This window comes from Heterodontus francisci, chromosome 15 (genome assembly GCF_036365525.1).
Source record: "Heterodontus francisci isolate sHetFra1 chromosome 15, sHetFra1.hap1, whole genome shotgun sequence".
NCBI classification, from domain to species: domain Eukaryota; kingdom Metazoa; phylum Chordata; class Chondrichthyes; order Heterodontiformes; family Heterodontidae; genus Heterodontus; species Heterodontus francisci.
The window spans coordinates 4,258,017-4,270,375 of NC_090385.1; positions in this window are offsets into that span (position 1 = coordinate 4,258,017).

Here is a 12,359-nt window from a genome sequence, read left to right on the forward strand (position 1 = left end):
TCAGTAACACAAGCTCAGTAATAAACCCTCAGTAACACACCTTCAGTAACACATCCTCAGTAATAAACCTGCAGTAACACACCTTCAGTAACACACCTTCAGTAACACACCCTCAGTAACACATCCTCAGTAATAAACCTGCAGTAACACACCTTCAGTAACACACCCTCAGTAACACATCCTCAGTAACTCACCCTCAGTAACACACCCTCAACAACACAACCTCAGTATTAAATCTGCAGTAACACGCCATCAGTAACTCAGCCTCAGTAACACAGCCTCAGTAATAAACCTGCAGTAACACACCTTCAGTAACACACCCTCAGTAACACATCTTCAGTAACACAGTCTCGTAACACAGCCTCAGTAAAACAGCCTCAGTAACACACCTTCAGTAACACACCCTCAGGAACACACCCTCAGTAACACCTTCATTAACATACCCTCAGTAACACAGCCTCAGTAACAAACCTTCAGTAACACACCCTCAGTAACACACCTTCATTAACATACCCTCAGTAACACACCTTCAGTAACACACTCACAGTAACACAGCCTCAGTAATAAACCTGCACTAACACACCTTCAGTAACACAGCCTCAGTAATAGATCTGAGGTAACACACCTTCAGTAACACACCCTCAGTAACTCAACCTCAGTAACACACCCTCAACAACACACCCTCAGTAATTAAATCTGCAGTAACACACCATCAGTAACTCAGCCCCAGTAACACAAGCTCAGTAATAAACCCGCAGTAACATACCTTCAGTAGAACACCCTCAGTAACACAGCCTCAGTAATAAACCTGCAGTAACACACCTTCAGTAACACACCCTCAGTAACTCACCCTCAGTAACACATCCTCACTAACAGAGCCTCAGTAATAAACCTGCACTAACACACCTTCAGTAACACACCCTCAGTAACTCACCCTCAGTAACACACCCTCAGTAACACATCCTCAGTAATAAACCTGCAGTAACACATCTTTCGTAACACACCTTCAGTAACACACCCTCAGTAACACATCCTCAGTAATATACCTGCAGTAACACACCTTCAGTAACCCACCTTCAGTAACACACCCTCAGTAACACAGCCTCAGTAATAAACCTACTGTAACACACCTTCAGTAACACACCTTCAGTAACACACCCTCAGTAACACACCTTCATTAACATACCCTCAGTAACACACCCTCAGTAACACATCTTCAGTAACACACCCTCAGTAACACATCTTCAGTAACACAGCCTCAGTAACACACCTTCAGTAACACACCCTCAGTAACACACCCTCAGTAACACACCTTCATTAACATACCCTCAGCAATACACCTTCAGTAACACACCCTCAGTAACACACCTTCATTAACATACTCTCAGTAACACACCCTCAGTAACACATCTTCAGTAACACAGCCTCAGTAACACACCTTCAGTAACACACCCTCAGTAACACAACCTCAGTAACACACATTCATTAACATACCCTCAGTAACACGCCTTCGTAACACACCCTCAGTAATACACCCTCAGTAACACACCCTCAGTAACACATCTTCAGTAACACAGTCTCGTAAAACAGCCTCAGTAACACACCCTCAGTAACACACCTTCATTAACATACCCTCAGTAACACACCTTCAGTAACACACCCTCGGTAACACACCCTCAGTAACACACCTCCATTAACACACCCTCAGTAACACATCTTCAGTAACACACCTTCAGTAACACACCCTCAGTAACACATCTTCAGTAACACAGCCTCGTAACACAGCCTCAGTAAAACAGCCTCAGTAACACACCTTCAGTAACACACCCTCAGGAACACACCCTCAGTAACACCTTCAATAACATACCCTCAGTAACACAGCCTCAGTAACAAACCTTCAGTAACACACCCTCAGTAACACACCTTCATTAACATACCCTCAGTAACACACCTTCAGTAACACACTCACAGTAACACAGCCTCAGTAATAAACCTGCACTAACACACCTTCAGTAACACAGCCTCAGTAATAGATCTGAGGTAACACACCTTCAGTAACACACCCTCAGTAACTCAACCTCAGTAACACACCCTCAACAACACACCCTCAGTAATTAAATCTGCAGTAACACACCATCAGTAACTCAGCCCCAGTAACACAAGCTCAGTAATAAACCCGCAGTAACATACCTTCAGTAGAACACCCTCAGTAACACAGCCTCAGTAATAAACCTGCAGTAACACACCTTCAGTAACACACCCTCAGTAACTCACCCTCAGTAACACATCCTCACTAACACAGCCTCAGTAATAAACCTGCACTAACACACCTTCAGTAACACACCCTCAGTAACTCACCCTCAGTAACACACCCTCAGTAACACATCCTCAGTAATAAACCTGCAGTAACACATCTTTCGTAACACACCTTCAGTAACACACCCTCAGTAACACATCCTCAGTAATATACCTGCAGTAACACACCTTCAGTAACCCACCTTCAGTAACACACCCTCAGTAACACAGCCTCAGTAATAAACCTACTGTAACACACCTTCAGTAACACACCCTCAGTAACTCACCCTCAGTAACACACCCTCAGTAACACATCCTCAGTAATAAACCTGCAGTAACACACCTTCAGTAACACACCCTCAGTAACACATCCTCAGTAATAAACCTGCAGTAACACACCTTCAGTAACCCACCTTCAGTAACACACCCTCAGTAACACAGCCTCAGTAATAAACCTACTGGAACACAACTTCAGTAACACACCCTCAGTAACTCACCCTCAGTAACACACCCTCAGTAACACATCCTCAGTAATAAATCTGCAGCAACACACCTTCAGTAACACACCCTCAGTAACACAGCCTCAGTAATAGATCTGAGGTAACACACCTTCAGTAACACACCCTCAGTAACTCACCCTCAGTAACACACCCTCAACAATACGCCCTCAGTATTAAATCTGCAGTAACACACCATCAGTAACTCAGCCTCAGTAACACAAGCTCAGTAATAAACCCTCAGTAACACACCTTCAGTAACACATCCTCAGTAATAAACCTGCAGTAACACACCTTCAGTAACACACCTTCAGTAACACACCCTCAGTAACACATCCTCAGTAATAAACCTGCAGTAACACACCTTCAGTAACACACCCTCAGTAACACATCCTCAGTAATAAACCTGCAGTAACACACCTTCAGTAACACACCTTCAGTAACACACCCTCAGTACCTCACCCTCAGTAACACACCCTCAACAACACAACCTCAGTATTAAATCTGCAGTAACACGCCATCAGTAACTCAGCCTCAGTAACACAGCCTCAGTAATAAACCTGCAGTGACACACCTTCAGTAATACACCCTCAGAAACTCACCCTCAGTAACACACCCTCAGTAACACAGCCTCAGTAATAAACCTGCACTAACACACCTTCAGTAGAACACCCTCAGTAACACAGACTCAGTAATAAACCTGCAGTAACACACCTTCAGTAACACACCTTCAGAAACATACCCTCAGTAACTCACCCTCAGTAACACATCCTCACTAACACAGCCTCAGGAATAAACCTGCACTAACACATCTTTAGTAACACACCCTCAGTAACTCACCCTCAGTAACACACCCTCAACAACACAACCTCAGTATTAAATCTGCAGTAACACGCCATCAGTAACTCAGCCTCAGTAACACAGCCTCAGTAATACACCTGCACTAACACACCTTCAGTAACACAGCCTCAGTAATAGATCTGAGGTAACACACCTTCAGTAACACACCCTCAGTAACTCAACCTCAGTAACACACCCTCAACAACACACCCTCAGTAATTAAATCTGCAGTAACACACCATCAGTAACTCAGCCCCAGTAACACAAGCTCAGTAATAAACCCGCAGTAACATACCTTCAGTAGAACACCCTCAGTAACACAGCCTCAGTAATAAACCTGCAGTAACACACCTTCAGTAACACACCCTCAGTAACTCACCCTCAGTAACACATCCTCACTAACAGAGCCTCAGTAATAAACCTGCACTAACACACCTTCAGTAACACACCCTCAGTAACTCACCCTCAGTAACACACCCTCAGTAACACATCCTCAGTAATAAACCTGCAGTAACACATCTTTCGTAACACACCTTCAGTAACACACCCTCAGTAACACATCCTCAGTAATATACCTGCAGTAACACACCTTCAGTAACCCACCTTCAGTAACACACCCTCAGTAACACAGCCTCAGTAATAAACCTACTGTAACACACCTTCAGTAACACACCCTCAGTAACTCACCCTCAGTAACACACCCTCAGTAACACATCCTCAGTAATAAACCTGCAGTAACACACCTTCAGTAACACACCCTCAGTAACACATCCTCAGTAATAAACCTGCAGTAACACACCTTCAGTAACCCACCTTCAGTAACACACCCTCAGTAACACAGCCTCAGTAATAAACCTACTGGAACACAACTTCAGTAACACACCCTCAGTAACTCACCCTCAGTAACACACCCTCAGTAACACATCCTCAGTAATAAATCTGCAGCAACACACCTTCAGTAACACACCCTCAGTAACACAGCCTCAGTAATAGATCTGAGGTAACACACCTTCAGTAACACACCCTCAGTAACTCACCCTCAGTAACACACCCTCAACAATACGCCCTCAGTATTAAATCTGCAGTAACACACCATCAGTAACTCAGCCTCAGTAACACAAGCTCAGTAATAAACCCTCAGTAACACACCTTCAGTAACACATCCTCAGTAATAAACCTGCAGTAACACACCTTCAGTAACACACCTTCAGTAACACACCCTCAGTAACACAGCCTCAGTAATAAACCTGCAGTAACACACCTTCAGTAACACACCCTCAGTAACACATCCTCAGTAATAAACCTGCAGTAACACACCTTCAGTAACACACCTTCAGTAACACACCCTCAGTACCTCACCCTCAGTAACACACCCTCAACAACACAACCTCAGTATTAAATCTGCAGTAACACGCCATCAGTAACTCAGCCTCAGTAACACAGCCTCAGTAATAAACCTGCAGTGACACACCTTCAGTAATACACCCTCAGAAACTCACCCTCAGTAACACACCCTCAGTAACACAGCCTCAGTAATAAACCTGCACTAACACACCTTCAGTAGAACACCCTCAGTAACACAGACTCAGTAATAAACCTGCAGTAACACACCTTCAGTAACACACCTTCAGAAACATACCCTCAGTAACTCACCCTCAGTAACACATCCTCACTAACACAGCCTCAGGAATAAACCTGCACTAACACATCTTTAGTAACACACCCTCAGTAACTCACCCTCAGTAACACACCCTCAACAACACAACCTCAGTATTAAATCTGCAGTAACACGCCATCAGTAACTCAGCCTCAGTAACACAGCCTCAGTAATAAACCTGCAGTAACACACCTTCAGTAACACACCCTCAGTAACACATCTTCAGTAACACAGTCTCGTAACACAGCCTCAGTAAAACAGCCTCAGTAACACACCTTCAGTAACACACCCTCAGGAACACACCCTCAGTAACACCTTCATTAACATACCCTCAGTAACACAGCCTCAGTAACAAACCTTCAGTAACACACCCTCAGTAACACACCTTCATTAACATACCCTCAGTGACACACCTTCAGTAACACACTCACAGTAACACAGCCTCAGTAATAAACCTGCACGAACACACATTCAGTAACACAGCCTCAGTAATAGATCTGAGGTAACACACCTTCAGTAACACACCCTCAGTAACTCAACCTCAGTAACACACCCTCAACAACACACCCTCAGTAATTAAATCTGCAGTAACACACCATCAGTAACTCAGCCCCAGTAACACAAGCTCAGTAATAAACCCGCAGTAACATACCTTCAGTAGAACACCCTCAGTAACACAGCCTCAGTAATAAACCTGCAGTAACACACCTTCAGTAACACACCCTCAGTAACTCACCCTCAGTAACACATCCTCACTAACACAGCCTCAGTAATAAACCTACTGTAACACACCTTCAGTAACACACCCTCAGTAACTCACCCTCAGTAACACACCCTCAGTAACACATCCTCAGTAATAAACCTGCAATAACACATCTTTCGCAACACACCTTCAGTAACACACCCTCAGTAACACATCCTCAGTAATATACCTGCAGTAACACACCTTCAGTAACCCACCTTCAGTAACACACCCTCAGTAACACAGCCTCAGTAATAAACCTACTGTAACACACCTTCAGTAACACACCCTCAGTAACACATCCTCAGTAATAAACCTGCAGTAACACACCTTCAGTAACCCACCTTCAGTAACACACCCTCAGTAACACAGCCTCAGTAATAAACCTACTGTAACACAACTTCAGTAACACACCCTCAGTAACTCACCCTCAGTAACACACCCTCAGTAACACATCCTCAGTAATAAACCTGCAGCAACACACCTTCAGTAACACACCCTCAGTAACACAGCCTCAGTAATAGATCTGAGGTAACACACCTTCAGTAACACACCCTCAGTAACTCACCCTCAGTAACACACCCTCAACAATACGCCCTCCGTATTAAATCTGCAGTAACACACCATCAGTAACTCAGCCTCAGTAACACAAGCTCAGTAATAAACCCTCAGTAACACACCTTCAGTAACACATCCTCAGTAATAAACCTGCAGTAACACACCTTCAGTAACACACCTTCAGTAACACACACTCAGTAACACATCCTCAGTAATAAACCTGCAGTAACACACCTTCAGTAACACACCCTCAGTAATAAACCTGCAGTAACACACCTTCAGTAACACACCTTCAGTAACACACCCTCAGTAACTCACCCTCAGTAACACACCCTCAACAACACAACCTCAGTATTAAATCTGCAGTAACACGCCATCAGTAACTCAGCCTCAGTAACACAGCCTCAGTAATAAACCTGCAGTAACACACCTTCAGTAACACACCCTCAGTAACACATCTTCAGTAACACAGTCTCGTAACACAGCCTCAGTAAAACAGCCTCAGTAACACACCTTCAGTAACAAACCCTCAGGAACACACCCTCAGTAACACCTTCATTAACATACCCTCAGTAACACAGCCTCAGTAACAAACCTTCAGTAACACACCCTGTAACACACCTTCATTAACATACCCTCAGTAACACACCTTCAGTAACACACTCACAGTAACACAGCCTCAGTAATAAACCTGCACTAACACACCTTCAGTAACACAGCCTCAGTAATAGATCTGAGGTAACACACCTTCAGTAACACACCCTCAGTAACTCAACCTCAGTAACACACCCTCAACAACACACCCTCAGTAATTAAATCTGCAGTAACACACCATCAGTAACTCAGCCCCAGTGACACAAGCTCAGTAATAAACCCGCAGTAACATACCTTCAGTAGAACACCCTCAGTAACACAGCCTCAGTAATAAACCTGCAGTAACACACCTTCAGTAACACACCCTCAGTAACTCACCCTCAGTAACACATCCTCACTAACAGAGCCTCAGTAATAAACCTGCACTAACACACCTTCAGTAACACACCCTCAGTAACTCACCCTCAGTAACACACCCTCAGTAACACATCCTCAGTAATAAACCTGCAGTAACACATCTTTCGTAACACACCTTCAGTAACACACCCTCAGTAACACATCCTCAGTAATATACCTGCAATAACACACCTTCAGTAACCCACCTTCAGTAACACACCCTCAGTAACACAGCCTCAGTAATAAACCTACTGTAACACACCTTCAGTAACACACCCTCAGTAACTCACCCTCAGTAACACACCCTCAGTAACACATCCTCAGTAATAAACCTGCAGTAACACACCTTCAGTAACACACCCTCAGTAACACATCCTCAGTAATAAACCTGCAGTAACACACCTTCAGTAACCCACCTTCAGTAACACACCCTCAGTAACACAGCCTCAGTAATAAACCTACTGTAACACAACTTCAGTAACACACCCTCAGTAACTCACCCTCAGTAACACACCCTCAGTAACACATCCTCAGTAATAGATCTGCAGCAACACACCTTCAGTAACACACCCTCAGTAACACAGCCTCAGTAATAGATCTGAGGTAACACACCTTCAGTAACACACCCTCAGTAACTCACCCTCAGTAACACACCCTCAACAATACGCCCTCAGTATTAAATCTGCAGTAACACACCATCAGTAACTCAGCCTCAGTAACACAAGCTCAGTAATAAACCCTCAGTAACACACCTTCAGTAACACATCCTCAGTAATAAACCTGCAGTAACACACCTTCAGTAACACACCTTCAGTAACACACCCTCAGTAACACATCCTCAGTAATAAACCTGCAGTAACACACCTTCAGTAACACACCCTCAGTAACACATCCTCAGTAATAAACCTGCAGTAACACACCTTCAGTAACACACCTTCAGTAACACACCCTCAGTAACTCACCCTCAGTAACACACCCTCAACAACACAACCTCAGTATTAAATCTGCAGTAACACGCCATCAGTAACTCAGCCTCAGTAACACAGCCTCAGTAATAAACCTGCAGTAACACACCTTCAGTAATACACCCTCAGAAACTCACCCTCAGTAACACACCCTCAGTAACACAGCCTCAGTAATAAACCTGCACTAACACACCTTCGGTAGAACACCCTCAGTAACACAGACTCAGTAATAAACCTGCAGTAACACACCTTCAGTAACACACCTTCAGAAACATACCCTCAGTAACTCACCCTCAGTAACACATCCTCACTAACACAGCCTCAGTAATAAACCTGCACTAACACATCTTTAGTAACACACCCTCAGTAACTCACCCTCAGTAACACACTCTCAACAACACAATCTCAGTATTTAATCTGCAGTAACACACCATCAGTAACTCAGCCTGAGTAACACAGCCTCAGTAATAAACCAGCAGTAACACACCTTCAGTAACACACCCTCAGTAACACACCTTCATTAACATACCCTCAGTAACACACCTTCAGTAACACACCCTCAGTAACACACCTTCATTAACATACCCTCATTAACACACCTTCCGTAACACACCCTCAGTAACACACCTTCATTAACATACCCTCAGTAACACATCCTCAGTAACACATCTTCAGTAATACAGCCTCAGTAACACACCTTCAGTAACTCACCCTCAGTAACACTCCTTCATTAACATACCCTCAGTAACACACGTTCAGTAACACACCCTCAGTAACACACCCTGAGTAACACATCCTCAGTAACACACCTTCATTAACACACCCTCAGTAACACACCCTCAGTAACACACCCTCAGTAATACATCCTCAGTAACACAGCCTCAGTAACAAAGCCTCAGTAACACACCTTCATTAACACACCCTCAGTAACTCACCCTCAGTAACACACCCTCAACAATACGCCCTCAGTATTAAATCTGCCTTAACACACCATCAGTAACTCAGCCTCAGTAACACAAGCTCAGTAATAAACCCTCAGTAACACACCTTCAGTAACACATCCTCAGTAATAAACCTGCAGTAACACACCTTCAGTAACACACCTTCAGTAACACACCCTCAGTAACACATCCTCAGTAATAAACCTGCAGTAACACACCTTCAGTAACACACCCTCAGTAACACATCCTCAGTAATAAACCTGCAGTAACACACCTTCAGTAACACACCTTCAGTAACACACCCTCAGTAACTCACCCTCAGTAACACACCCTCAACAACACAACCTCAGTATTAAATCTGCAGTAACACGCCATCAGTAACTCAGCCTCAGTAACACAGCCTCAGTAATAAACCTGCAGTAACACACCTTCAGTAACACACCCTCAGTAACACATCTTCAGTAACACAGTCTCGTAACACAGCCTCAGTAAAACAGCCTCAGTAACACACCTTCAGTAACACACCCTCAGGAACACACCCTCAGTAACACCTTCATTAACATACCCTCAGTAACACAGCCTCAGTAACAAACCTTCAGTAACACACCCTCAGTAACACACCTTCATTAACATACCCTCAGTGACACACCTTCAGTAACACACTCACAGTAACACAGCCTCAGTAATAAACCTGCACGAACACACCTTCAGTAACACAGCCTCAGTAATAGATCTGAGGTAACACACCTTCAGTAACACACCCTCAGTAACTCAACCTCAGTAACACACCCTCAACAACACACCCTCAGTAATTAAATCTGCAGTAACACACCATCAGTAACTCAGCCCCAGTAACACAAGCTCAGTAATAAACCCGCAGTAACATACCTTCAGTAGAACACCCTCAGTAACACAGCCTCAGTAATAAACCTGCAGTAACACACCTTCAGTAACACACCCTCAGTAACTCACCCTCAGTAACACATCCTCACTAACACAGCCTCAGTAATAAACCTACTGTAACACACCTTCAGTAACACACCCTCAGTAACTCACCCTCAGTAACACACCCTCAGTAACACATCCTCAGTAATAAACCTGCAGTAACACATCTTTCGCAACACACCTTCAGTAACACACCCTCAGTAACACATCCTCAGTAATATACCTGCAGTAACACACCTTCAGTAACCCACCTTCAGTAACACACCCTCAGTAACACAGCCTCAGTAATAAACCTACTGTAACACACCTTCAGTAACACACCCTCAGTAACACATCCTCAGTAATAAACCTGCAGTAACACACCTTCAGTAACCCACCTTCAGTAACACACCCTCAGTAACACAGCCTCAGTAATAAACCTACTGTAACACAACTTCAGTAACACACCCTCAGTAACTCACCCTCAGTAACACACCCTCAGTAACACATCCTCAGTAATAAACCTGCAGCAACACACCTTCAGTAACACACCCTCAGTAACACAGCCTCAGTAATAGATCTGAGGTAACACACCTTCAGTAACACACCCTCAGTAACTCACCCTCAGTAACACACCCTCAACAATACGCCCTCAGTATTAAATCTGCAGTAACACACCATCAGTAACTCAGCCTCAGTAACACAAGCTCAGTAATAAACCCTCAGTAACACACCTTCAGTAACACATCCTCAGTAATAAACCTGCAGTAACACACCTTCAGTAACACACCTTCAGTAACACACCCTCAGTAACACATCCTCAGTAATAAACCTGCAGTAACACACCTTCAGTAACACACCCTCAGTAACACATCCTCAGTAATAAACCTGCAGTAACACACCCTCAGTAACTCACCCTCAGTAACACACCCTCAACAACAAAACCTCAGTATTAAATCTGCAGTAACACGCCATCAGTAACTCAGCCTCAGTAACACAGCCTCAGTAATAAACCTGCAGTAACACACCTTCAGTAACACACCCTCAGGAACACATCTTCAGTAACACAGTCTCGTAACACAGCCTCAGTAATAAACCTGCACTAACACACCTTCAGTAACACAGCCTCAGTAATAGATCTGAGGTAACACACCTTCAGTAACACACCCTCAGTAACTCAACCTCAGTAACACACCCTCAACAACACACCCTCAGTAATTAAATCTGCAGTAACACACCATCAGTAACTCAGCCCCAGTAACACAAGCTCAGTAATAAACCCGCAGTAACATACCTTCAGTAGAACACCCTCAGTAACACAGCCTCAGTAATAAACCTGCAGTAACACACCTTCAGTAACACACCCTCAGTAACTCACCCTCAGTAACACATCCTCACTAACAGAGCCTCAGTAATAAACCTGCACTAACACACCTTCAGTAACACACCCTCAGTAACTCACCCTCAGTAACACACCCTCAGTAACACATCCTCAGTAATAAACCTGCAGTAACACATCTTTCGTAACACACCTTCAGTAACACACCCTCAGTAACACATCCTCAGTAATATACCTGCAGTAACACACCTTCAGTGACCCACCTTCAGTAACACACCCTCAGTAACACAGCCTCAGTAATAAACCTACTGTAACACACCTTCAGTAACACACCCTCAGTAACTCACCCTCAGTAACACACCCTCAGTAATACATCCTCAGTAATAAACCTGCAGTAACACACCTTCAGTAACACACCCTCAGTAACACATCCTCAGTAATAAACCTGCAGTAACACACCTTCAGTAACCCACCTTCAGTAACACACCCTCAGTAACACAGCCTCAGTAATAAACCTACTGTAACACAACTTCAGTAACACACCCTCAGTAACTCACCCTCAGTAACACACCCTCAGTAACACATCCTCAGAAATAAATCTGCAGCAACTC